The sequence below is a fragment of the Passer domesticus genome, chromosome 1 (assembly GCF_036417665.1).
Source record: "Passer domesticus isolate bPasDom1 chromosome 1, bPasDom1.hap1, whole genome shotgun sequence".
Lineage (NCBI taxonomy): Eukaryota > Metazoa > Chordata > Aves > Passeriformes > Passeridae > Passer > Passer domesticus.
Window position 1 is genome coordinate 126,056,795 of NC_087474.1, and position 25,916 is coordinate 126,082,710.

General features: G+C 40.5%; 1 protein-coding gene across 1 annotated transcript in view; it reads left to right on the plus strand.

Annotated features, from left to right (window-relative positions):
• Nucleotides 1-25,916, plus strand: part of LOC135279943 (uncharacterized) — a 218,512-nt gene that overhangs the window by 49,554 nt on the left and 143,042 nt on the right. The window lies entirely within an intron of this gene.

Here is a 25,916-nt window from a genome sequence, read left to right on the forward strand (position 1 = left end):
GATGACCATGCAGGAGCAGAGTTAGAAAAAAGGCCCAGACTTGTCAGCTGCAGTACTCTGGCTCTGGTACAAGGGAGCAAAAAGCAGAAAAATGTCAGTGATTCCCTGGAATAGCAGGGAACTCTCAGCAATTCCCTGGGTGGGAAAGCAGAAGAACCTAAAGCTGCTGAACAATCTATACTTGATCTACACTGAAATGATACTTGATCTATAACTGAAGGGCTGTTTAATTATTCTCACCTTAAAGAAAACAGGTGCAATGGAAAATGCTAAGAACCCTCCTGGAATGCCTTTGGAATAAAAACCCAAACCACCTAAATACAGCCAGTTTGCAGCAGAGCTTTGGTGAATACAACTGACTTGCTGTGAACTGGTGCTTTTCTGGCCAGCTGAGCTACTGTTGTCAGGGAGATGGAAGTGGTTTTCAGCCCATGTCCCTTTCCTAGCTCTTGCTCTTCTTAATACCTGGCTTTCACAGTGCTCTGCACAAGTGTTATTATCTCATTTTTAGAGATGGGAAAAGCAAGACCAGCAGGAGCACAGATCAGCAATGGGCCTTCCCCATGCTCACTGTGCAGCTGTGAGTCTGGTTTGCTCACATGCAGAGAGACCAAAGAGCTTGTCTGTTTTTCTAGCTGTGCTACTATGTGCTACTATGGCCTCTTACAGCTCAATTTTCACCCTTACCAGATTTAATTCATAAACTCTAAAGATCTGAGGTAGTGATGCCCAGGGCTGCTGTGTCGGATGAATCTGGAGCAGCACCTGAGAGAGCAGAAAAACAGGGCAGAACAAAGTGAATAGACAAATTATCTCTTTTTTCTGGGAAAAAAAAAAGTCAGACAATTAAAACAAACAAACAGATAAAAACCTTACAATTTATTGAATAGCTCTAGGCACAAAGAGTTGCAGTCCTCATTTTTGACAAGTTAGGAAGAGAAGCACTGCTTCCAGACTTTTTCACTATCTCCTCTCTTGACATGTAGGACACTTTGTGCGAAACAGAGGTGAAAGGGTCCAGAGGCAGAAGTTGTGCCTGGAAGATATGACTTCCAGTGAAGGTCTTCTGAGAGCAAACCTGCAAGAGCAGCACTTCCCTGGGGCTCTGCAATTGCTTTCCCACACAGTGAGCCTGAACACCAAGCCCTGTGGGGCCACTAACTCACCAGTGCCAGGAAGCCAGGGCACCAGGCACCCCAAGCCACAGCCAGAACAGGACCACCAGGCACCATCATGAGCCACCAAGGGGTAGGGCAAGACTGAAGCAAACAAAACGGGAGATAGGAACGTTATGTGACAGGCCTGTGAATTAATCAGCATCACTCACCATTTCTGTGGGGTCTTCATTTTGCAAGGTATTGCATTGCTTATTAGAGGACATAAGAAAAGGAGGGAAGCATTTGCAACAGGAGATGCAGCTTATTCAAGCTTCAGGAATGACTTGCATTTGGAAACTTTGCATCAAATAAGAGCCACTCAAGTCCCCAGGAATGATGTGGTTGCTCTGAAACACTGAATCAAGAGTAGGTGGTGGGTTTACTTAAAGAAAGCCATTTTCATTGGTCAGGAAAGAAACTACTTGGTGAAATTCTGAGCTGGCCAGATAAACTGATTCTGAAGATTCTCTAGTGTTCCTTTCCTCTTGATCTTGGCTTCTGGATTTCTGCTTTAGTTCTTTCCCAGTACAGAAAGAGAAGAACTTCTGCCCAGCAGCTTCCAGAGAGGAGGACTTGACCTTTTCTCCAACTGAAGAGATGGGTCTGAATTTAAGCATCAGTCACTGAAAGGCCTTTGTATTTGGAATTAAGATAACCCTTAAGTGAAATGCGGTTGGGAAAACTGAGGTTCTATAATCTCTCAGCCTCCCACCACTGGAGCCACAGAAGAGGACAGTGTCCTTCTCTATGATCCCAGAGGAAAATGCCCCTCAGAAACTCTGATCTGTGCTTTACATGTGGTTTTGTTCCTGCTGGGTGGCTTAAATTCTTTGCTACAAATAATAGAGGAAAAGGATTTCAAACAGTGACTCAGGTATCAAGCTTATATTTCTCCCTTATATTTCCTCATCAATCTACCACAGACCCTTTTTAATTATAATTTTGTCTGAAGTTTCAAGTAAGACTCAGACTACAGTGAACTATTTTTCAGGGTCCATTATTCCCCCAGCTTCTCACCAAGCTGTGGCCTTTAGAGAATCTGGCCTTTTAGAACAAGCTGCCCAGAGAAGTGGTGGAATCCCTACCTCTGGAATTGTTCAAAAAACATGTAATGTGGTGCTTAGGGACATGGTTTACTGGTGGATGTGGCAGTGTTAAGTTAATGGTTGAAGTCAATGATCTCAGAGGACTTGTTGAACTTTAATGATCTTTTGAATAAATGTAGTGGTTTACAGCAGAGAATGGAAAGAATGAGGCTACAACTTTGTGAAAGCATAAGGAACAATTTGTAATGCCTGTGCAGCTTTAAAATGGCAAGGAAAGGAGAATGCAGGAAAATAACATAGAAAATCAGCTAGCTAACCTGCAAACATCTTGTAAGACTGCCTAGCTAACATGCACTGGAAGAGGTAATCTACAACATATGCCAGAATTTCCTAATCTTGGTCTGGCTCCACAATAGTAGTCCTATTTATAGATTGCAAAATTAGAATAGGCCAGAGTGATTTTTTAGTCTGATACTCTGTTTAAGAGAGATTTGAACATTCCCCTACATTAATTCTTGATACAAATCCAAGAGTCAATTTAGCTAGTCCATTAGTTTTCAACCTTTTACAATTTGCATGCCTTTAAACTTTCCAATAGATTTGGAGATGCTGAGTGCAGACTGACAAGCAACATTCATGTCTGACTTACCTCTCCAAGATCCCTTCACAGTAACCCCTGGACCATCAAGTGTTTACCTTAAACATGTTAAACATATTAAAAAATATATATATATACCTTTCAAAAAGCATCCAATCTTAATTTAAAATAAATTAAATTAAAATTTAAGATGAAGAAGAAGAAGTCCTTCACAATGTTGCTTAAGAAATTACTCTCATGGATAAAGGCTTTTCTTTTCTCAGGTGAATTCCTCTGGTTTCATCTTCCAGACAGTATGTGCTGTGTCTGTTTGCCAGCTAGGCTGAAAAGCCCTCCATTACCATGCTCCTCTCCTGATGTGGACTCTCAGAGTGATTGCATTGCCCTTTTGCCTTCCCTTTGATAAGTTAAATGGATTAAGCTTCCCCCAGCCACACTACAGGGCATATTTCCCCACCCATTAATCATTCCCCATTATAATGTAAACAAAACCCAAATGTATTCAATACAGTCTTCGTTTTTCTCTGTTCATACTTATGTTACTGTCTGGTTTAAAAGACAATTTTATCTGACTAAGTTATAGATCATTAAGCTGAAAAAAAGTTTGCCCGTTACTGCTGTTTTACCATCTTGCCCCATCTTGTCTCATTAGCAGGAGCTGATTGAGCATGAAGGTGTTCTCTGGCTGTCAGTAGATAAAGTAGGTGCTCTTGGCTTTCATCTGTTCTGAATTCTCCTTGTCTCATTATCTTCACAAGGTCAGATTCTTTGACACCAGGACTGCTTGCTTAGCACTCCATTCTGGTAATTACTTGCCTGGCAACCTTAACCATAAGTAGATTGCATGTATATGGCAGCAATGAAAGTATCAGCATACAGGCCAACAGCCATATATCCATATAACACAAATACCATTAGAAATGTGTTCATTCTACTGATGTAATTGCTCTGCTTCTGTATTATCCTACTGCTGCAAGCACGGTGTACACATTAAAATGCATGGTTTCTATTACAGCACTGAAACTGAAGTTGCAATTCAGTGCAATTTAGGACTAATCTCATCGCTTTTCTTCCACAAAACTCACAAATACTTTATATGGAAAAGGTTAAACTACACTTCTTCACAGAATCTTATTTTACTTTCTCAGAAAGACATACTCAGCTCCTGAAATTATGAAGTTGGTAGACTTTGGGAAAGTCTGGATGGTGACAGCCATTACTGGTGCAAAGACTATCCTCAAATCAGTGCACAGTCTTCTACAAAATAAATCCTTTCATCTATTTATTGTGAGAAAGCAAAAAATCCATTCTGTGATGGATGCCTTATACAGCTCTCCTTTTTATTCCATTTTACATTCACAAAATTACTTCCTCTATAACAAATCTTATTTACAGAGTTCATCAATAATAGTCAAATTGTATTTGAGTCACTGACTTTTGCAAAGTTGTAACAATAATATATATGTTGTTTATGTTCAAAGAAAATCCATGAAGAGTATAAAAAAGTGAATGCCTCACATTTTGGCAGAATGCTGAAATAAAAATCCCTTCGTACCACTGCAGTTCAAACTCATTTATACCACCTTTAAACATGCTTCTTTTGTTAATGCAGGTCATCATCTGATCACCTCATTCTTCTTAATGTGTCAGCAATGTTTAGATTTACGACAAAGCTTTCAAATCGCCTATTCAATGTAATTTCAAAGGTGGTGAAGTATCTAAATAAAAATCTGTCCATAAGGCACTGGGGGTAGGTATCACGTTGTACTTGCATTGTACAATTTATTGATGATGGTCACATCATCCACATTTCACAGATGGAAAAACTGATGCCCTGAGAAATTAGATGAGTTGGCACTAATTGTACAGCAAGTTAGAAATAAAAATTAGATCTGCTGCCTCCTAGTTTCATAATCTAATCAGTCCAGCTTCTTTTATTTAAACCCCTTTAACAGCCACAGCCGGACACTCAAATAAACCCACAGACCCATTTTTTCTATCAGGGAGCACTTGGTTTTCTTCCAACTGTCTCCACAAGTCACATTTCTTCCTCCAGGTTCAGAGCACTTTCTTCAGAGCATTTCCACCTGCAGTCACAAATAATCCATCCTCACCTTGTACCTGTCTGCAGTAACAAGGATTGCTCCCCAAACAGAATTCACAACCTCCATCCACTCAATTCAAAAGCCAATTTAAAGGCAGCTGAGAACACCCTCGCAAGTTACCTCACAGAAATCCAGGTTCCAATCCTCGTGGCCTTTAGATGCACCAACTCTATAAATCAGGCTCTGCTTTATTTACCAATATGGAGGTACCAACAGGAACTGAGTCTCTTAGTTCTCAATATACAGGCTTTAATTTTTGCCAAGTCTCTTTACCATTTGTTTGGAAATCTCTGCCAATTTTCTTTAGCATATCAAGGGTCAGAGTCAGCCTTATATCCTTAAGCCCCAGCTGCATTTTTGAGAACAACCTTTTTACCAGATCTAAGGAGGTGTTCATTGGAACATGCTCTGTCTGTGGGCAGTATGTATCCTGACATCCCCAGAATCTGGTCCAGCCTTTAATGCCTTTACTGGAGGCACTGGTGCCACAAAGCAAGGGGTGCATATGACAGAGAACATGGTCTCTTGTCTTGGACTGAAAATATGTAAGCATCCATTACATATTCACAGAGATACTAACATATCTGGGGATTTTTTTTTTTTTTTTTTTTGCCTTTTGCCTTTTCATGCAGCTTTTAATATCAAATAGGGAGGTTTGAATTTAATCAGACAGAGGAAAATACACTGTTATCACCAATACTTAATAGTAAAAAGATGAAAATTCTTATACAGGAATGTTTGGTGAAAAAATGAATTGTGAGAGGGGAAGACTGTCTTTCATTTCACCAGGACTGGATGATATTCAATGCAATTGAATATTCATCAACTGAGTGCAGGACCCTCAATCCACTGGTTGGTTAAAACTGGCCAAAGAGTCAGAGTATTATCACAGGCATTTGCTCACAGTATGCAGTTCACAGAAGCTGATAAACAACCAATGAAACAAAAGCCACGTATATCTCTACATTTATCATCTTAGCTCCAAAATTACCTCCATGGTAACATGTTCACAGTCTCCTGGCAGATGATTCACTTTCCACTCTGCTCTTTCCCATGGATCCTGAGGACATTGCTTTCTCCTGTGCTCCTCCTTTGGAGACTAGCTAGTTTCAATCCTTCCTCTTGCCCACATCTTTCAGCTCAGAAGGACTTCTGAATCCTTAATTCAGTCAGGAAGGAGTTTTAGTCTTGCTCACAACAGATTATCACATATCCTCTTCTGCCTTGGAAAACTGGTGCCCTGGACATGTTTTTTGGGTTTGTTTTGGGGTTTTTGCCACTGGCTAAGCAAAGGCAGCCAGTTACTGCTTGGCAGTGCCTTAGGTACTCTGTTATCACATACTTACCATCAGTCTAGGCTGCAGCCAAGTCTCAGCATGAAGTTTTTTTCTTCTTTTTAACCTTACAGAAATATATACCAGTGGCAGAAATATGTACCTATATGGCAGCCACAAGAGGGACAAATACAGCTAGTGTTTTCCTGAGGCTTTGTGGGATGGTGACTCTTGAGGGAACCCAAAGGCTGAGAGAAGGAACAAGGATTTAACCAAATGTATTAGAAGGGCAAAGAGTGACTTATATTAGGAAGAGGAAATTTGTCAGGAGCTAAAAGAGAAAAACTTAGCTTGACAGCCAAGGATGAACATTTTAATAGCTGCAGTTTGGCTGAAGAGAAGTCATGGGGGAAAAAAAGCAAAGGAATTTATTGATTAATATTTTGTATGGGACTGTGTCAAAGGCCTAAGAGAAGTCAAGACATTCACATTTCATTTAGAGCTGTGCAAGAATCTCTGCTAATAGTTAACACGATAATAAAATCTACTTTCTGCCTCTCAGTTCTTTTAGTCCAGGCCCTGTTTCAACACTTTTCTTGAATTACAATCTCTACAGCAGTACTGCTCTCCACTTACTTTGGGAAGTTCATAGTGTCTCTCCCAATACATACAAATTAAGAATTACAAACAAATCCAAAGAAAAAGCACAATTTGACAAAAATAGCAAGACAGCTTTTGCCTCATGTCTTCACCTATTTTAAGGAAATACAACAGGTAAATCCATGGTCTAATTCAGCTCTTATTTCCAAGGCAAGCCAAAAAAACCCAAGAAGCTAGCTATGATAGTAGATATTCATTCATCAGCAAGTAATGGAATATCAGCAACTCAGGTCTTTGTCCTAAGAAAAAACACATGTTTTTCACCTTTATGTGTTTTTTGTTAGTTAACACTAAAATTGTTGTCATAAAGAAGTCACAGTTTACAGAGGAGGAAATATGTGATTAAGCCTCATGCTGGAGATTTGACACCTCCTGAGCTCCCTGATAAGCCCTTGTCTTCCATTCCCCTTTGGGAAGTTGGAATCATTCATAGTTGCAGTACATTGCTGAGTTTTAATGGCTCATTGGCCATTCAAGGAGACAGAGACAAGTGCTGATGAACCTCAGGGCTGTAGTCCTAAATACCATCACAAGGCTTTTCTATGAGAAAAATCTCTATGTTCAAAATGAGGGGTTTTTTTTCAAATATGAAATGAAAACTGTAAATGTTGGTACTATGAGGGAAAATAACAAAAGCAATTAACATTTTAAAAATGCATATTTCAATAAGGTGTTCTTCTTTGAGATAAAGGGATAGCACTCTTTCATCAGCCAAACTTTTGGCTGTTTCTAGGAGAGCCTAACATTCGAATGAGTTCTTCAGCGTTCAAGCCAAACTCAACTCCAAACCAGAGAATATTAAGTGCTATCATACTTGCAGGTCTTCTTCACCAGTTCTTCACAGGAAGGCTGGAGCTGTGAAGACCATGGTTTGTCCTCAATCCAGTGAGAGAAGCATCAGAATCTCTGTCTCAGTGTCCCAGAATCCTGCTGAAGAGGCTAGATGTTGGTCCTGTCTAAACACGTTTATTCCAGGACCTGTAGTGCTATTTTTGTTCCCTCACCAGATGTAGAAAGATGAGCTGACTGGGCTGCACTAATGTTGCAAAACCCTGGGATTTTCAATTCCATGATGATCTGATCTGTAATGCTGCTACAGATACTCGGTTACTGGGATGTCCAGACATCCATACAGCCTGTGCAAAAAGCACTGACATCACTGAAAGCAAATTGTTTCCTTGAAATCCTTCATGGAGGTGAAAACTTAAAGCAAGATCTTGTTTTAACTGGAAATCTGCACCTAGATATGATCTTGAACTGCTGAACTAAGTGGGGTTTGTGCAACACAATATCATGCTGATTTCAGGGGAAGTTTCTCTTTGTCTACATTTCATTTTTATTGAGACAAAGATTGCATAAACTTTACCCATAGTGGTTAAAACCTAGCTCCTGTGAAGAATATCCATATTAACCTCGCAAAACACCAAAGTTCCACTTAGGACTCTTTGTCAGACATAAGTGATGAATGAGTCCTCTGGTGTCACTCTGCACAAGGGTCAGCTCATCCCACACAGCATTGATGAAGTGTGGTCCTATATTCCTAAGTTTAACCTGGAACTGCAGATCCAGCTATCTCAGCAGATTCCTTAGATGCTGCCTCTGCAGCATGTTAAGAGTTTCCCACCAGTATTAAAACCATTGACCCAGCCCAGGTTGTTTTATTTCCTCATTTACCCAGGGAGAAAGACTCTTATATTTTTTTATTTTTTGTGAAGGACGATGTATGACAAGTCTTACTGGGTCTTCTTCAATGTAAACAGGCAATAACTCTTAAGGTCAAACAAGTACAGATTCTCAGGAATGAATAATTAATAGGGATATACAAAATGTCAGAGCTCAAGTTTCTAGGATTTGCTGAAACACAGACAAATGGAAATCTGACAAAAACAAATTGTGTTTAATAACCCTTAAAGACATGATTCCTGAAGCATCCTGCAGTACTCAAGTCTCCCCCTGTCCAACTTCTTTCATCTTCATTTACACCTGACAAAGGCTAGTGAAAATAATGTTTGAACTTTAAGTAATAAAATCAGTTATAAAATCACTTACTTTATCACACATTAAATGCTTTTGCCCACTCTTCCTTCTTTTTAACCTTCCTGACTATTTTTAGTGACTGCTTAGAACCACTCTCTGCCAAAGTAGCCCAATGCCACAGGGGTGGTTCCTGCAGGCACCAAAAAGAAGAACGTTTTTTGCCCTCTGCTCTCCAAGGTGATGCCAAACCTTGTGACTATTGAAGACACAACACTGAGCCCCAGCTACCAAGCCAGAGATGTGAAATAATATATAGTCTCTGGCTAATTCTGTTAGGTGGATTATAGTTGACTCAGAACCAAGGGCAGAGTGGGATCACATTATGGAGAAATCAAAAACTGGCATATAACTCTTGGCTTATGCATCTCATGCCCATCTTTAAACCTGTTATGCCAGCCTGACATTGGTATCAGTCCAGCTTTGTCATCAGTCCATAACAACTGAACTGCTTCTGAATTATGTCAATGCTGAATTTGTCCCAGTGAAAGTGCAGAATCAGGCCATCTACTAATAATGAAACAAAGGGAGAACATTTCACTGTTGCTATTTATTCCACACTGACCTTCTGGAGATTTCTTGACCAGATTTATAGATCAACCCTCTATAAATATAGATCAGAGCTCTAAAATCAGAATATCCCATGGTATTATGCAGTTGCAGGCAGTGGGCAGTCAAACTGGATATGTCCAAAGTGAAACTAAGAAATAATGAGAAATAACTCTTCAGAAGGGAGATCAACATGTGAAGTCTTCTGCTTTCAGGAGGAAAAACCCCACACTACAAGGTTGTCAAATGCTGTAAAAACTTACTCCTCAATGTGTGCAATTTACCATGGAAGTGCATTTAGGCACATTTTGTACACACTGCATTCAAGGAAAAGACATTTTATCATAAACATCACTTAGCATATGCATGGGAAATACTTGCAGTACTCATCGGTATTAACAAAAGAATGAATAATTACCCTAACACAGGATCATTAAGAATAGAGAAATATGCAGAACATTCGGAATATCTAAGATGTTTCTCAGCACATGACATTGTTAGTTGATCAGCTGGGCAAATGCTACAGTATTTATCCCATATTTTCAGCAAAGTGGTGCAAGTGACAGGGTCAAGCAGCGCCCTGGATACCAAAATCTCCTCTTGCTGTGATCAGGCACAGTTGGTCAGTCAAACAGCCAGCCAGTCAATTGATCACATATACAACCTATTTATATATATAGACAGAAGCAGCCTTAGACCTTGAACTGCAAAATTGGAGGCTCCCAGGCAGAAAGCTCAATGAATCCTTGGAGACTGAACAATGCATGGAGCAGTAGCTGTGGTATTCACTATCCAATGCCCCACTTCCATACTCTGGATTACAATTGCCCCTCAAAATGTGCCCAGGAGAATTTATTTTGGTTTAAAGACTAACCAAAAGTTGAGGAGACACATAAAGAAGACATAAAGGGTGAGGTCTATGGGCAGAAGAGTAACACCTGAGGAGAACCTGCTCAAGAGACACAGCTTAAGAGCTCCATCATGCTCTTTCAAGCAGACTCTATACTTCACAAATAAAGCAAAGGCTCAAGCCCATGATCAGTCACTTGTCAGCATGTTCCTTGGTGCAGTTTTGGTCTGTGCCCAGCAGCAGCAGCCTGCACTGCCTGGGTATGGCCCAGAGCACAGCACTTGCCAGAACGCATGCCCAGGTGGTGGGTTGGATGTAGCCACCCCCTGTTTCAAGGGGGACAAGAACTCAGGCATGTGGAGGAGAATGTATCATGTTGTGTGGCCTCACTGCCAGAAGCCTGTCCTGGACTATTTTTCAGCAGTAGCAAAGGCATGGCTTAGTCAAGCTTTTGCCAAAAGATGTTTTTTTTCCACATCCTTCTGTTTGCCTTTGCATGTCAAAATGGCATGAGCTTCCTCACTCTGCATCAGCTGGATGTGCAGTGGCTCTATCCCTCAGAAGAAATCAGCTCTACCCCTCAGAGACTTCATATCTAATCTGGAGCCCCAGCAGAGCACTTATCCTCAGGCTGTGACAGATAGTTCCAGCAGTTTCTCATTAGCTACTCTCAGAGAAGTGACTCTTTAGACCAGTATTTCATGTTTAGCAGTTACACATTTTTGAAGAAAAAATATTTCTTCTCCCTTTTCTTGTTCAAGTTCTAGTTTCATACCTTCTACACTTCTGTTAGAAAACAAGGAATGCAATATTTCCTCTTTTTCTGGTAATTCAAAATTACATAGAAACCTGTGCTCCAAACTGAAAAATATTCATACTTGAGATAAATAACTAAAGTTTTTACTTGGCATCCTATATTACACCATTTTGTTTTTCCTAGTTTAGGTAATCTTTTTTCATGTCAATTCATTACATTGATGTCCAGATTAAGGAAATTAACATATTGGAATAACACAACAGTAAACTTTTCCCATGCTGATTCCAGTCAATGTGCTTTTATGCAGTTGCATTGGTCAGAAGTCTTGCAAGGCTGCTCAATTTCAGGTATGGATAAAACTTGTTTTCCAGATGTCAATGCAATATAAAGAAACAAAGTTTAACTTTACCAAGTGACAAAAAGTCTCGAAGAGAAATAATCAACTTCACACCAAATCTTGGGCTTTTACTATTTATAAGTCTGGATATTATTACTTCTATAAATATCCAGTCCTAGTTAAGTTCCTAGTCTCGGCAACATCCAATTACAAGTTCTACAATCTGCTACCAATTATTACTATTGAACATTACACCTCACAGATTCACAGAATAGACTCTGATTTCTAAATTCATCTTTACCTTTCTAAAATGACTGTCACCGCATTTATCATGGAAACTGACAGTGTCAAGGTTAGGAGCAGACACATTACCACCCCAAAGACAGTCAGGTTTTACATGCATCTCTCCCAAACTATGAGGGCTTAAAGAATGCTTAGAGGTGCAGGATATGGGATGAGTCTAGGACTTGAACTTTACTCAGCCTGAGCCATGGGCTAACATCTGTTGGGGGATTAGCCAATTTCCAGTTGAGCACTGGGATGGCTTTAATCATCTGGCCAGCCCTGCCCAGGGGACATTAGCATTTCCAAGGCAGAGGCAGCCCTGAGTTGCTGAGATGAAGCTCCTCCCTGGTAGAGCTAAGGATTGGGAAGCCCTGGGGGTAAAGAGAGACACAGAAGATTTGAATCTGAATGGGACCCACAGAAGCCCCACGGAAGGAATAGCATCTGAAACCAAGCTTACTTTCTCAAGTCAGGGCTCTTCTCTCTGCTACCTGGAGGCAGAGGTGTGCATAGAACATAGAACTACACGATTTTAGGAAAGCATTCACAGCTTCCTTGTTGACTAAAGAGATGAAGAAATATCGTTTGCATTTGGCCCTGCAGACTAAACTTAACTTGCTTTCCTTCTACTTACCTGTGACTTATAGACTTATATCTATTAGATAATATCATTTCAGTTTTTGCAAGACTTTTAACCCTGCTTGATTTTCAGCATAGCAAGTGAAACACCAAGGCTCAAGTGGTCCTACAGAAGCAGCGAACCTTAAAATCAAATTAAAATCCTGTCTAAGTACAGTTTACTCACTTTAACTAGTTATTGTAATAGAAAACATCTCAGCTTAGCTGTTTAAAGCCCTTCAGGAGCTGGAAATGCCTACTTCTTTATGAAAGAATTGTCTTCTGTTCACTAGCAGCAGTCTGGAAAGCTTCCAGACAGCAGCAAGAATAAGTGAGGAGGAAACATGTTATAAGAATGGGCCACAGATGTGAACACTCACTTCCCCACTTTGGTGAGCTGATCAATTAAAGGTAGTTAGCAGTTTCCTGACTGGTGTTGTCTTGAACATCTGCAGACCACAAATGCAGCTGCTTCCCATCTTCTTCATCCCATAGAACAACTGAGCTGCTGCTACTGTCTCCTATAAAAATCAGTCATCAAAATGGGTGTATTATCAACCACCTAAGTCTGAACAGAGTATTTAAGAACCAGTAACTGAAGTGATGAAAAGATATTTGCCTAAAGCAGCTTTAGTTGAATGTTTTGACAGTTACATTTTATATTGAAGTCACTCATTCACCATTGATATGCTAAACCAGAAGGAACATCATCACCTGTAAGGGTGCAAGTAGACAGATGACCCAAAAGTGTTTGTTTTGGGGAGGCTGACGAACCATTTTTTAAGGTACTATTAGAATGAAATTATCAGTAAGCAGAAAAGCATGTGAATCACACAGACACTTTTCACAGTTGCTGGAAGGCATTATACTACTGCTGCCTGTCTTCATAGTAATGTCAGCCCTATGTGTAAAGGGGGTAGTGAGAGATCTGTTTCCTGGCTCAAAGCACATACAGTACAATACCATATGCTCCCATCAGAAGGAACCGTGGGTGCTCACAACTAATCAAGATCAATCTCTCAATTAGGCAGATCACAGGGTTCAAACACAAAGGAGAAGTGGTAACTCCCAGCGATGCACTTATTCTCTTAGCCATGTTGTTCCTGTGTTAGATTATTGCTGAAAGGCTTAGGTGGAGGAAAAATGTGTTTCAAGGAGGAGGTGTCACAATATGTCATTTATAAACAGCGAGTTATATTGCATGGTGTGCAGTTTATAATGTGTCCACGTGGACAGGTGCAGATACACGCAGGCGGCTTGGTCGGTGCTCTCAAAAGGCTGGATCCAAGCCAGCTCTAGTCTTGGAGCTGTTTAGACACAAACCGGTAATATACACAGCCTGTCACCAGGCCTTACTGACTGGAGCACAGAGCAATGTTAACACACTTATATAGACCAGAAATGGCTCATGTCTGGCCAGATCAGAGGATGAGGAGACAAATCTTACATCTACACCCACTCTCAGGAGGGAGCACCCATAGATTCCCCTCAACCCCCTCAACTTGTTAAGGAAGATACCAGCATCTGAGATACAGCCAGTGAAAGAGGGTATTTTCAAACTCAGACAGAATTTAAAATCAAGTCTTTGCTGTAGGGATAAATATCTATATAAGTCTTATCTCCCTCTGAGGTGTGTGGACATAAATATCTATATACGTCTTAGCTCCTTTTGAGGTTTGTCTCGAATTTTTACAATGTTCATAGACATGCTGATAGAAAAAAAAAATATCAGTGTTGCATGTCTTTCAAGCATATGGCACTCCTTAGAGCCAACAAGGCTTTTGTATGAAAGATGAATATGAAATCAGGGCAAGATTTTAGTATACCAAAGTAAATTTCCCCCAACACTGTATACAAGAAATAAAAAGATAAAAGAAAAGGTGGAAAATCTGTAAGGTGATCAAGTTACCAGTGAGTTTAACTCAGGCCCACTGGCTACCTGAAAGAAAAGATACAAAACAAATGAACAAACAAACAAAAATCCTCCTTAGAGATCGCGCCAGTCAGCTGGCCAGAAATAAATGCCAAAGCAACAGTGTACTGGTGCCATCTGGCTACTTCTCCTCCCTCCAATGGCTCCCTGCCATATTTCTGACCAGGATATTGGAAGAACCAGACACAGGCCACATCCAAAAAAATCCTCACAGGTTTTATACTGGGCCCAGTGGATGCTGGAACAGGTTTCTGGGAGCCAGTGTTATATAAATGTCAAGCAGTGTGAACATGCCTGAAAGAGCTAATAGCTGAGTACCAAACCTTACTACGTTAAAGGCACACTGGGACTTGACAGCAGTAAAAGCAGTCCCTTATTCAAGAGACTTCAGGTTAACAGGCTGCAGCATGCTGGGTTTTCTCCTCTGTGTCTGCTTTTCATTTCAAACTTCCCTTTCACACCCGAAATGGGACTCTCACCTTGAGGAAGACGAGACTTGGGGTAACTTTGCCAGGAAGTAATCTTTACCTTAGCTGAAGAAAACCAGGTTGTGATTATCAGACAGTTGTATTTATTTTGCTTGATATAAATGTAATCTAGGGATTGAAAGCAAAACACTACATATTCAGAAGATAATTCACAGTTTTAGATATCAACTGAAAATCAAAATATGCACCATTTGCAGTCAGCAACATTCGCGAACCACATGTATGGGGTATGTACAGCTGGTGTAGAATTTAATTTGAATGCTATTTATGTGCTATGCATGCTGCATATAAAGCAGACTGTCAACTGTTCATTTCCAAAAAAGGAAATAAAAGATACAAAAATTAAACCTGAAAATTCCAGAAACCTCGAGTTTTCAAAACAATAAGGTCAAAGTAAGGTTTAATTCATTTCTTATTTCACTGATTTTTTTTGCCAGTTTAATAAAACCTTTTACTTTTTTGGTCTATTTCTCTAAAGCATAGCGCACTTTGTAATTGTTTATCTGGGGTTATAAAATTCATAGCTCTCTGAGGCACAGGAATAGCCCCTATTTAGTCAATATATATTTCTTGGTTTTTTTTCAAATTCTAATATTTTAATGCAAATCATTTATATCTTAAATAATTTTAGTGTTTTTAAAAAGAGTGAGATTGCTAGATTTTTAAGAGAGAAATGTTTATTCATACTGCATATATACCACAGGCCTTTGCAGTGTTAGTGTCCTGGCACTGCTCTAATAAATTAACAAAACACAGTACCTCCAGTTACTGCAAATTTTACTTCATGTTAATTTGATCCCAAGTAACACTACAGAAAACTGCACCCCACTATTTTACAAGCTGGCTTTAAATTACCTAAGAAGAGCTTTTGCAATTCACTTTAATTAAAATATATATATATATATATATATATATATATATATAAGACAAAAAAAATCTGGAAACCTTTTGTTTTTCCAGTCCCATTCTCTTTTATCTTCTCTACAATTATGAATGGAATTTAGCCCTATGAGTAGTCCATTCCATGATCACCACTGCAGAACACCAGAAAATATGTGAAAAGGCCTCTATTTATCTAAAAGACATTGGAAAACCTCATTTAAAGACTTATAAAGACCATAATAATAGTACAAATAACAATACTACTACTAATAATAATAACAATAATAACAATAATAACAACATAGACCTTTGCAAAAATAAATTCTACTAGTGTCAGATGAACGGTATCTGTGACAGCAAATAAAATAAACCATGGCCATTTGATGACCCTGAAAGCAAATGGAATAGTACAGTTTGTATCAATATGCCCAAGCTCTTCTCTATCCAAAATGAGGTGGCCCATCCACACTTTGAGAGTCTTTGCCACCTGCCAAGAGATGCTAGACATCCACTGCAAGAAACCCGTTGCATGCAGTGGCCTCAGTAAGAAGGATGAAGGATCTGTTTTTTTTGTCTGAAACATCACAGATGACAAAATGGATCTTTTTTTGTCCATCCTTTGCAAAAGGTATTTTATTATCTGTCTTAAGTTGATTTTAAAGAATTTCTACTTTGGCATAAACAGGAAATATATGCTTGTAGCCCAAAACCCAAAATGACTTCCTTAAGCAATTACTGAATCTTGGCCTTTCATTCCCCTAAACTATTCTAAGTGAATATAAATTTGGTAAATCTCTATAGGAATTCATACTCATTGGGGAAGATGAATAGAACAGAATAAAATCTGTTTTCAGAAGAACAGACTTCAATTTGTTCAGTTATCTTACAGGTAGGATCCTGTGGGTGGTAACTCTGAAGGCTAAAGCAGCTCAAAAAGGTAGCAGGTCTTTAAGGACAGCATCCTCTGAGAACAATGCTTTACACCAATATTCAGGGGGGGAAAAAAGGTAGATGTATTGGGATACAGGCTTGGCTAAACAGGGAACGTATCACACAGCTCCAAAGCATAAAAGCAGTATATGAGAGGTGGGATCTAGGATAGACTACAAAGGAGAAATGTATAAATGTTGCCTAGACATGTTGGGATGATGTTAGGAAAGCCAAAGCTCCCCTAAAGTTGGCCTTCCTGAGGGATGTCAAGGCAACCAGAAGATGCCCTGCCATTGTGTTATAGTAATAAAAGGTGAAACAAGAAAATATGAGTCTATTTCTGAATGAAGCAGGTGATCTCATGTCAGTGGACACACAGAAGGGTCTGTTTCAACCTCCCCAAAGGAACAAAGTCTTTGGGAACCCCAGGCCTGTTCGACAAGAGAGAAAAGCCAGAACAAGGAAGACTATTGGTGAAGGAGGAGCAGGTTAGGGAACACTTAAACAAATGAAACAGACACTATGAGTCCTGCAAGAACCAGCTGATTTCATCACAAGGTCACTTCTGATTATCTTTGCAAGGTCTTGTCATGTAGGTGACAGTCCTGAAGAATGGAAGAAAGGAAGTGTCACTCTTATCTTCAAGGAGGGCAAGAACAAGGACCTGAGGAACTACAGACTGGTCAGCCTCACCTCAGTCACTGAGAAGATGATGAAAATCTCCCTGGAAGCCTTTTTCAAAGAAGAAAGTAATTGGAAGCCATAAGCATAGAATTATGAAGGGGAAATCATGTTTAACCAGCATGATTGTCTTCCACAGTGAGACAGCTGATTGATGGATGAGGGAAAAGAAGTTGCTGTTGTCTACCTTGATTTTAGTAAAGCTTTTCACACTGTCTCATTGCATCATAATAGACCAACTGATAAACTGAAAGTTAGGAAAGTGGAAAGTGAGATGAATTGGAAATTGAGTAAATAATGGGCCAGAGAGTTATGATCAGCAACATAAATTTCATTTGTGGTCAAATTATTGGTGGTATACCACAGGGTACACCACACTGGTGCCAGTACTGTTTAGCCTCACTACTGACCTGGACACTGGAAGACAGAGCACTCCTCAGGTTCACAGATGACAAAAAACTGTGAGGTGTGTCTCATACATCACTTTTACCATTCAGAAGGACCTGGACAGGCTGGAAAATTGGGCAGAGAGGAAATTGTTGATGTTCAACAAGGAGAAATGCAAATTCTTGTATCTAGGAAGGAATAACCCCAGGGATCAGCACATGCTGGGGACAACCATCAGGAAAGCAACTCTGTAAAGAAGGATCTTGGGGTTCTTGGACAGCACACTGAGTATGAGTCACCAGTGAAGCAAAAAAAAAGCCAACACCATCCTGGACTACATTAGGAAAAATGTTGGCAGTAGGTTGAGGGAGTTGATCTTTCTCCTTCACTGAACACTGGTGAGACACATATGTAGTAATCTGTCCAGATCTCCCCAATATGAGATGAACTTACTGGAGTGAATCCAGTGTAGGGACAACAAAGATGATCAAGGGTCTAGAGCATCTCTTATGTGAGGAAAAGCTGAAAGAGCTAGGACTGTAATTCTGGAGAAGAGATCTTATCAACATTTATAAATATCTGATGGGGAAAACAAAACAGAAAAACAACTAAAATAAAACAAAACAAAACAAAAACAAGGAAGAGAGAGCCATACTAATTTCAACAATAGCCACAGACAGGGCAAGAGGCAATGGTTAGAAATTGAAAACATGAAACTTCATCTAAACACAAAGCAAGCTCACATATTTTTTTACTGTGAGGCTAGTCAAAGATTGAAATAATTTGCCCAGAGAGGTTGTGGAGTCTCTACCTATGAGGCTACTCAGAAGGCAACTGGAAATGGTCTTAGGAAACCTCCTATAACAGACCCTGCTTGAGTAGGGAGTTTGGCCCTGATGACCTCCAGAGGTTGCTTCCAACCTCAACCATTGTCTGATTTGCAATTTTCAACAGCTAGCAACAGACACTGAATACAGTTCATTTAGAACTTGTCTAAAATGTTAATGGTGAAGATAATTAGACTTTTTTGAAAATTTTCAGTTACTCTGATACCTTCTCAGCAGCTGAAACCTCTGAATTCTGTGAAAATGTGAGCTTCAAGCTGCTTCAGATCACACAGGAATTATATGTTATTTCTAACAAGTACAGAAAAGGAAATCTGCAGTCAAAGTCATGCAAATTTAGACCAAAGTGTACAGCTTCAGAAATAAATATAAGGCTGCTTCTCTCTGCTTCTTGAACTGAACCTGTTCTAGTATCCTCATAGACTAACATAGATTAAATTATGATAATAGTGTTTTCTGGTTTTAAACTCTGTGAGCAGCTGAACACCAGTTCTCTGGTCTGCAATGCATATTTAAATATAACTTGTAGCATATTTGAAATGCACATGCAAATCCTTGTAGATATAGCAGGTGCATTTAAATCAATATGAATTCCCTGACACAATGTAGATGAGGGTTATATTGCAAGACATTTTGTGTAAAAGAATTTCAGAAGAGTTGACAAAGGAGCTTACTCTATTCTATAGTCTGTAAAATACTGGAAAAGTATTTCTATAGACTGTAAAATACTGGAAATATTACTAAAACCATGTTAATATCCTTCCCACATCATCTTAAACAAAACTGCTGAGTTGATTGTAACTCTGTCAGCTTGATAAAGAAAGAGGGATAGTTTTATTAAGGGAAAAAATGGCCAGAGAGCTGAACACTGTTCCAAGTGCAATTAGGGTCTACTTTGTAATCTTTGGTGACATAAATAAGGAATATCAAGCAGTGGAGAAGAATCTGGTATTCAGGCTCAGCATTCAAACAGCCAGTCAATGACTGACCTCCCAAAAGAGTGCAGTTGGAGCACAGACTTCAGTTCTGCTGCTCCTCCTCAAGAAGGCAGCTAACAATACAGAAAGAGTTCAGCAACTAACCAGAAGGCTCCCTGAGGTGTGTTTTATTATGATAAACTGAAGGGTTTGACTTTAACAAGTGGGAAGTTCACAACTCAATTAACATCAGTAAGAATGTTCTTCAGTCTGGCCAAGAGAGGTGCAATAGTGCAATGCTAAGGAGTTGGAACTAACCAGGCTCAAACCAGGAGAAAGTGACATGTTTTAAAAAGTGAGAGCAGCTATCATTGGGGTAATTTCTCTAAGGTTAGCCTGCATTAACTGAGAAATCAAAACATTAGGGCTTTCTTTTCCACAGGCATGTTCTGGTTTAAACAAATTAATTCACTGCAGTCTTATGCATTGCACAGGAGGTCCAATTAAATGTTTCTAGTGGTTCCTTTGGGCTTTTTAACTGTAATCTGTAGTTTGTGACTCTCCTGCCCTCCCCAGGACTGTCATATGCATGCAAATGCTGCTCACACAAGTGCACATGCCTGCCACAGCTACAGGAGGATGAATTGCACGCTCCCTCCATGGCACTGTAACCCACATGTTTTATGCTTCAGCATTTGACTTTGGCCCAAAGAAAGAGAGAACAGCTGTTGTTTAGACTCATTAAGAGCCAAGGAGCCCAACAGAGGTCTGTTCCACGCACTGCCTGTGCGTGAGCGGATCGGTACGGCTCTACGGGAGCACAACCCAACAGTTGTTTCCAAAAGGCATGTGCCAGCACCATCTACAACACACTTCCCCACACCTTCCCTTAGACAGCACACACCATCACCATCTTCATCATTTTCCTATGGTTAACACAGCAAACACCTTCAAATACTGGCAAATGAGCTAGTAACTTAATTAACAGAATCGATGTTGAATTAGAGTTGCATATTTGTCATTTCAAACTCTGGGTCTACCCTGACACAGCCTTTTCCTGACTGGGCTGTATTTTGGGACTCGGTCAACTCTACCTGCTGGTCGTTGCCTGAAAATGTCTTGTGCAAAACAATTGACTTAATGCCTCTTGTCTGCTCACCTCTTGGCAGAGCATGTGTCCATCTGGATTTACAACCTCCTATGACCACCAGGCTACCTCTCATGACACAACCAATATCCTCACATGTACACAGACTGTTTTTATCAAGTGGTGGCAGCTCCTAGGGCATTCTGGTTTTGCCTTATCTCCCTCTTTTATTATTTTAGGTATCAATCTCCCTCAGTTTATAGCAAATTGTTCTGTGTTGCTCCTGCAAGCAAAATCTAAGCCTTGTATTAGCCCTGTTTCATTGCCACTATTCTGTAATAGAAATACTAAACCTAGTAATAAAATGGCTCTGTAGTCCTTTTCTACCAATAGATATTTATTACTTGAGTGATAGTTCACAACAAATGGACTGAAGAAGAACAGTGCTCACCTAAACCTGCACTTTACTGCAAACTGATAAAATCATGGCCACGTATCTGAGATTGAGACTCTAAAATGTGCCTTCTGTTCCAGACAAACCAGCAAAAATTGCCTGAAATACCAAAATCTCCTGTTTAGTTGTAGCAAGGCTGTCTCAGAGATGGGAGAACAGGGAGGTTTCTCAAACACTTCAGCAAATAATCTGTGTCAAATTTGATCTAAAAGGATAAATCTCTGCACCAGCTGTGTCACCTATGCAAATAGTGTTTATGACCATTAGTCTTTATGTTTTATAGAAATTTCTTAATAGTTTGAACATTCAAAATTTCTTGGTAGTCATTAAAATATCCCTGTCATCTTTCTCCTGTATTTTCCAGTACCAAGATTATTTCTTCATGTGTTTTTTCTTCTATTTTGATAAATCTTTTTTGTAACTGCTTAAGAATCACAATACAGGCTGAAATAAAATCCTGTGAAATTGTGAATTAAGTATTGTGAATATTGTGAAATAAAATCCTTCCTGTTTTGGTCCCTTCCTTCAACTGACAATAATTTTTGTAAATAAACTGTTCTGACTACCCTATGCTAATACCCTTCCTTTTTTCTTCCAGGGTTTCATTCCAGCAGCAGTTCTGGCAGCTGTTGTCCACCTTCCATTTGAAATTGGATTGATGTCTGTTTTTCTGACAGCATAACATAAACATGATCTAGCACTAGTCTTTGTTACACTGCATTTCTATTAACTGCTGAACCTCAGTCAGGTTTGTATTCAAACTGCAGCATCACTGATTTGGAGTTGAAAGAACAGTTTCTAAAATCCCAAAGCAGAAGCTGCCAGATCCTTCTTAGTGATGACAGTAAGTGATGCATGGTCAGTCTCTGATTATCATTGATTGGAAAGGTTAAAAAAAGAAAATCCAAGGGCTGAAACAAATAACATTGAGTCTCTCTTTGTCCCTAATTTTGCTGACCCTCTGTACTCTCTGGTTTGTTCAGTTCAGTAGAACAAAGTTTCCTTCATCATTTCACATCTCGAGGAAGTTGTGCAACCTTCACTTGTCAGCTGAGATTATCCTAGAGATGAAGGTCCAAGCTTTCAGGCTATATCTGCACTCTTAAGTAAAGGGAGTGGGAGTCCCTAGTCCCCCAGAATAAGTGGCAGACTGGTGGATACCCACACTGCTAAGACCAAACCCACCGCCTTCAACAGGATGGCTTCACTCCGAGCCCTGAGCACTTGGCCTCTGTCTCCTCAAGCTCTGGTAGCCCTAAAATGTAATTGCTACTTTATGTTTCTTTTTCCAATTCACAAAACCCAAAATAATATGAGAGATGCAATGTAGGCATCATGCACAGCATGTGCACCATCACACTAAGAAAAAAAACAGAGCATGCTGGTAGGTTTGGCATCTGGAAACACAAAGCCTTCCAGGATGGTCTGAGATGACCATCCAGCATGAAAGGAGCCAAAGCTGTTTCCAGGCTATATTACCCTGTGGGCATGAACTGGCAGGAACTGCTATCGGATCCTTAGAACCACAGATTAGTTTGGGTCAGAAGAGACCTCTAAAGATCAACTAATCCAACCTTCTCTGCTTCAGACAGGGACATCTTCACTGGATCAGATTGCTCAAAAGCTCCTTGAATCCAGCCTTAAACATTTCCAGAGGCACCCACAAAAGTTCTGGGAAACCCATTTCAATGTCTCATCACACTCTTCACAAAAACTCTTCCTTAGTCCAATCTAAATCAACCTTCTTTAACTTTCAACCTCCTGGACATACTTCTTGTGATACAGCCCAGGCTGTAGCTGACTTCTTGAGCTGCAAGTGCTCTTTATTGAGTCCTGTCCACAAGGATCCCCAAGTCCTTCTCCACAGGGTGGTTCTCAATCCCTTCATTCTCCAGTCTGCACTGAAATTCCAGATTGTCCTGACCCAGGTGCAAAAACTTGCCTTTGGCCTTGTTGAACTTCATGAGGTTCACATGGGCCCACACCTCAAGCCTGTCTCTTCCCAGACTCCTCTGGAGGTGACTATCTGGAATGGATGACAGCAGAAGCAGGGTGTGTACTAACAACTACACTGCCTGCATTTTATTTTCCTTTTCCTGGAAGCATGGTTGGCCTGCTAAATGTCTAGTGAACATATCTCTTGCATCTTATGTTAACATCTTTCCCTTACAAAATAACTGAGGGGGGGGACCCCCAAAATGAAAAGGCACTTTATTTATAGTAATATTAGCCCTTTTATGTGAAAGCTCTTTAAGTCCTGTGATCTATCATTTTCAAATCATCTTTGAGAACGATGTAGTAGGTGCCCCCCAGGCTGTCTGCAGCCACTAGGATTTCCCATCTGGCCCACCATCTTTCCTGTAGCAGACGGAGACCAGATGTTCAAGGAATTAAATTCACTGGGACAGCTGAATTCCAGCATGAGAGTCTTCAGAGCCCTGCTCAGAGAGAAGCACACCACCACTGTGCCCATGAGGCTGGGGTGAGGACAGCAGGGCTGACAGCATTGTTTCTACCCATGCCCAGGTTTGTTTGTCAGCATCCAGTCTGAAATCTTAAATGTGCTCCTTGATTTCAGATTTGACTTCTGGGCACACAAGCAAGTTATCATGAGACAGAGTGCAAATCACAATAACCCCTTGAGTGCCACCTGGTCCTGTTGAAGCTCTGATCTCAAACTGCATAGAGAGTTATTTAGCATCGGATATAGGATGAGGGTCTGTAGCTACAGCCTGTAAATAGAAAGGATTCAAATGTTTAAATGTATATTCCATGCAATATATTTCACTTTACAGTCTATTTTCCTCCTGCTGAGTAGTTGCCCATTTAAGGCTTTAGGATTTTGCAGCTGCCATTGCTGCTGCTGTTCTTGTCAAATTATCTTTGAGCTCAATGCACATCCCTTCCTCTGCTCAGTTTTCTGTGTGGTTTGACTTTTCTCCAAAGGAAGGGTCCTAGTCAGGCTCCTCTCTCTGCTGACAAAAAAACAGTAACACACTTAAGGGCTTCAAAAGCAGACATGATTCTATAAGGTTTGGTGATGTCTGCCTCCATTTCTCCTGCCACCTACTGTCTGCAGATATAGAGTTTAACTTTCTTCCAGCTGCCTTGGGAAGAGTTTTAGTCTTAACCCAGTTTTCTGGCTGACCCAAGATCATGGGTTTGCCAAGGCTGCCAAAATCCATGTCATAACCATGTTACAGGGGGCTGGCAGAACTCTGCTTCTCTCGGGGCTTATGTCCAACTGCTTCTCATCCATGCAACCAGTGTGCAGGACAGCCACAGGCTGCCACAGGCTTGTGCCAGAGCTTTTAGAGACACACTCCCTTGTGAAGAGGCATGGGTTTTGGATGGAATGCTTTGTGTACAGACAGGAGGGCAGGACAAAACAGGTTAAAAGGCTCAGAAATATTCACAAAACAAAGTATGAGGCAGATGTGGTGTGTCTAATAGCCATTTCTAAACAAGCCCTAGCTGGGGTGAACCTCTTGATGAATGAACCCAGAAATGCAAGACAGAGTTTCTTGGATTCCTGGATTGCAGAATTCCTACCCACACAGCAAAGTGCAGCCATGTCTCCTGCTGAGGCCCCCAGATAAAGATGTTGAATGTGGACACCTTGGTCCATCCTAGAACAATTTGATAATGGACAGATTGCAACTGCAATAAATTGCACTTCATGTGAAGGAAATGCTGTCAGAGCTTTAACTAAAGTTTACTAGAAAGGTTCAGGAAATGTACTTTAAGGGTAAAAAGTAAAGTGGCTTAATGTAAGATTCTGATGTGGTTCCCCCAGGGTAATTTGCACATCCACAGTCACACCCTGGGATTGTACCAGTGCCATCAAGTTCAGCCGCTGGCACCAGCTGAACAAGCAGTGTGCCAGTTTCCTGGTGGGAGTGATTGATGAGAGCTGGTTGAGCTTGCTCTGTCCAGAGCAGGTGTGGAGCAAATTTGCCCTGACTCAGTCAATTAACTTTATCAGAGAATCAGAATCAACAGCGTGAATATGATAACAATGTGTTGCAGGGCCCGTGCTTCTCACTGTGCTGGTCTCATGCTGATGGAGTAATTCTGAGTTTATTGCCAAAAATGGGGCCAAGTCTTGTAATGTATGAGCACTTGGGTCCAGATTCATCCCATGCATGAACTTCTGCTACTACACTGGATAATTCCTGCAAAACTTCCTGAGGCCACAGTTAAGAGAGAAAGGCAGGAATCTCACACAACCTATTTAGTAGTCTTAAAAAATGTGTCTCAGGGAACCTCTGGCTGCTCAAGCACATACCTCTCCAAATCCGATGGCCAATCAGACTGGAATAAGGTTGACCTCAGTGATGTCTCAGAAAAACTGCACACCATTCTTCACTAAGATCTTTATTTCAGGATTATAGACAAGAACTTGGAAATCAACCACTATATTAATGGTGGGCTTCTTTCCTGTGCTAACAAGGTCTGATGTTATGTGTAGGGGTGTACAGGGTCAGGGATGTGAAAAGGCTCCATGCCCCTTCCCTGACAGTGCCTCAGCTCACAAGTTCCCAGAAGTAATCTTACATGTTTTGTAGATCAGATGCATCTAGTCTTGCCTCCAGCCACACCACTTCTTTTCATGCCCATTTAAACTCGAATAAATCTGTTGTCCAAGCAGTTCACCAGTGAGAGAAATGGGACAATTATGAAGTAAATCAGTTTGAAATATGTTCAGATCTCCATAAGAATGTGCCTTTGCACAACTGACTGTCACCTTGGTGGATTCAGCCTGCAGGTGCATGGAATTCCTTGCCTTCAGCAATTCCTCTCCTGGAATAATCAAATTACTCTGCAAAGAAAACACTGGTAAGTCTCTGTGACAGCTCAGACAGGACTAAGGATGCTAAAAGCTTTTGTCAGACTTCAACCATTCTCTGGTCACTCAACCTTACCCTCAGAAAGGAAGTTGTGTGTAAGCTTAGTGCTACCTGGACTGTTCTTGGCAACTGAGGCTGTGCGTCAAAATACTCTGAAAGACAAAGTTCCTTACAAAACTGAGCTGTATGGGG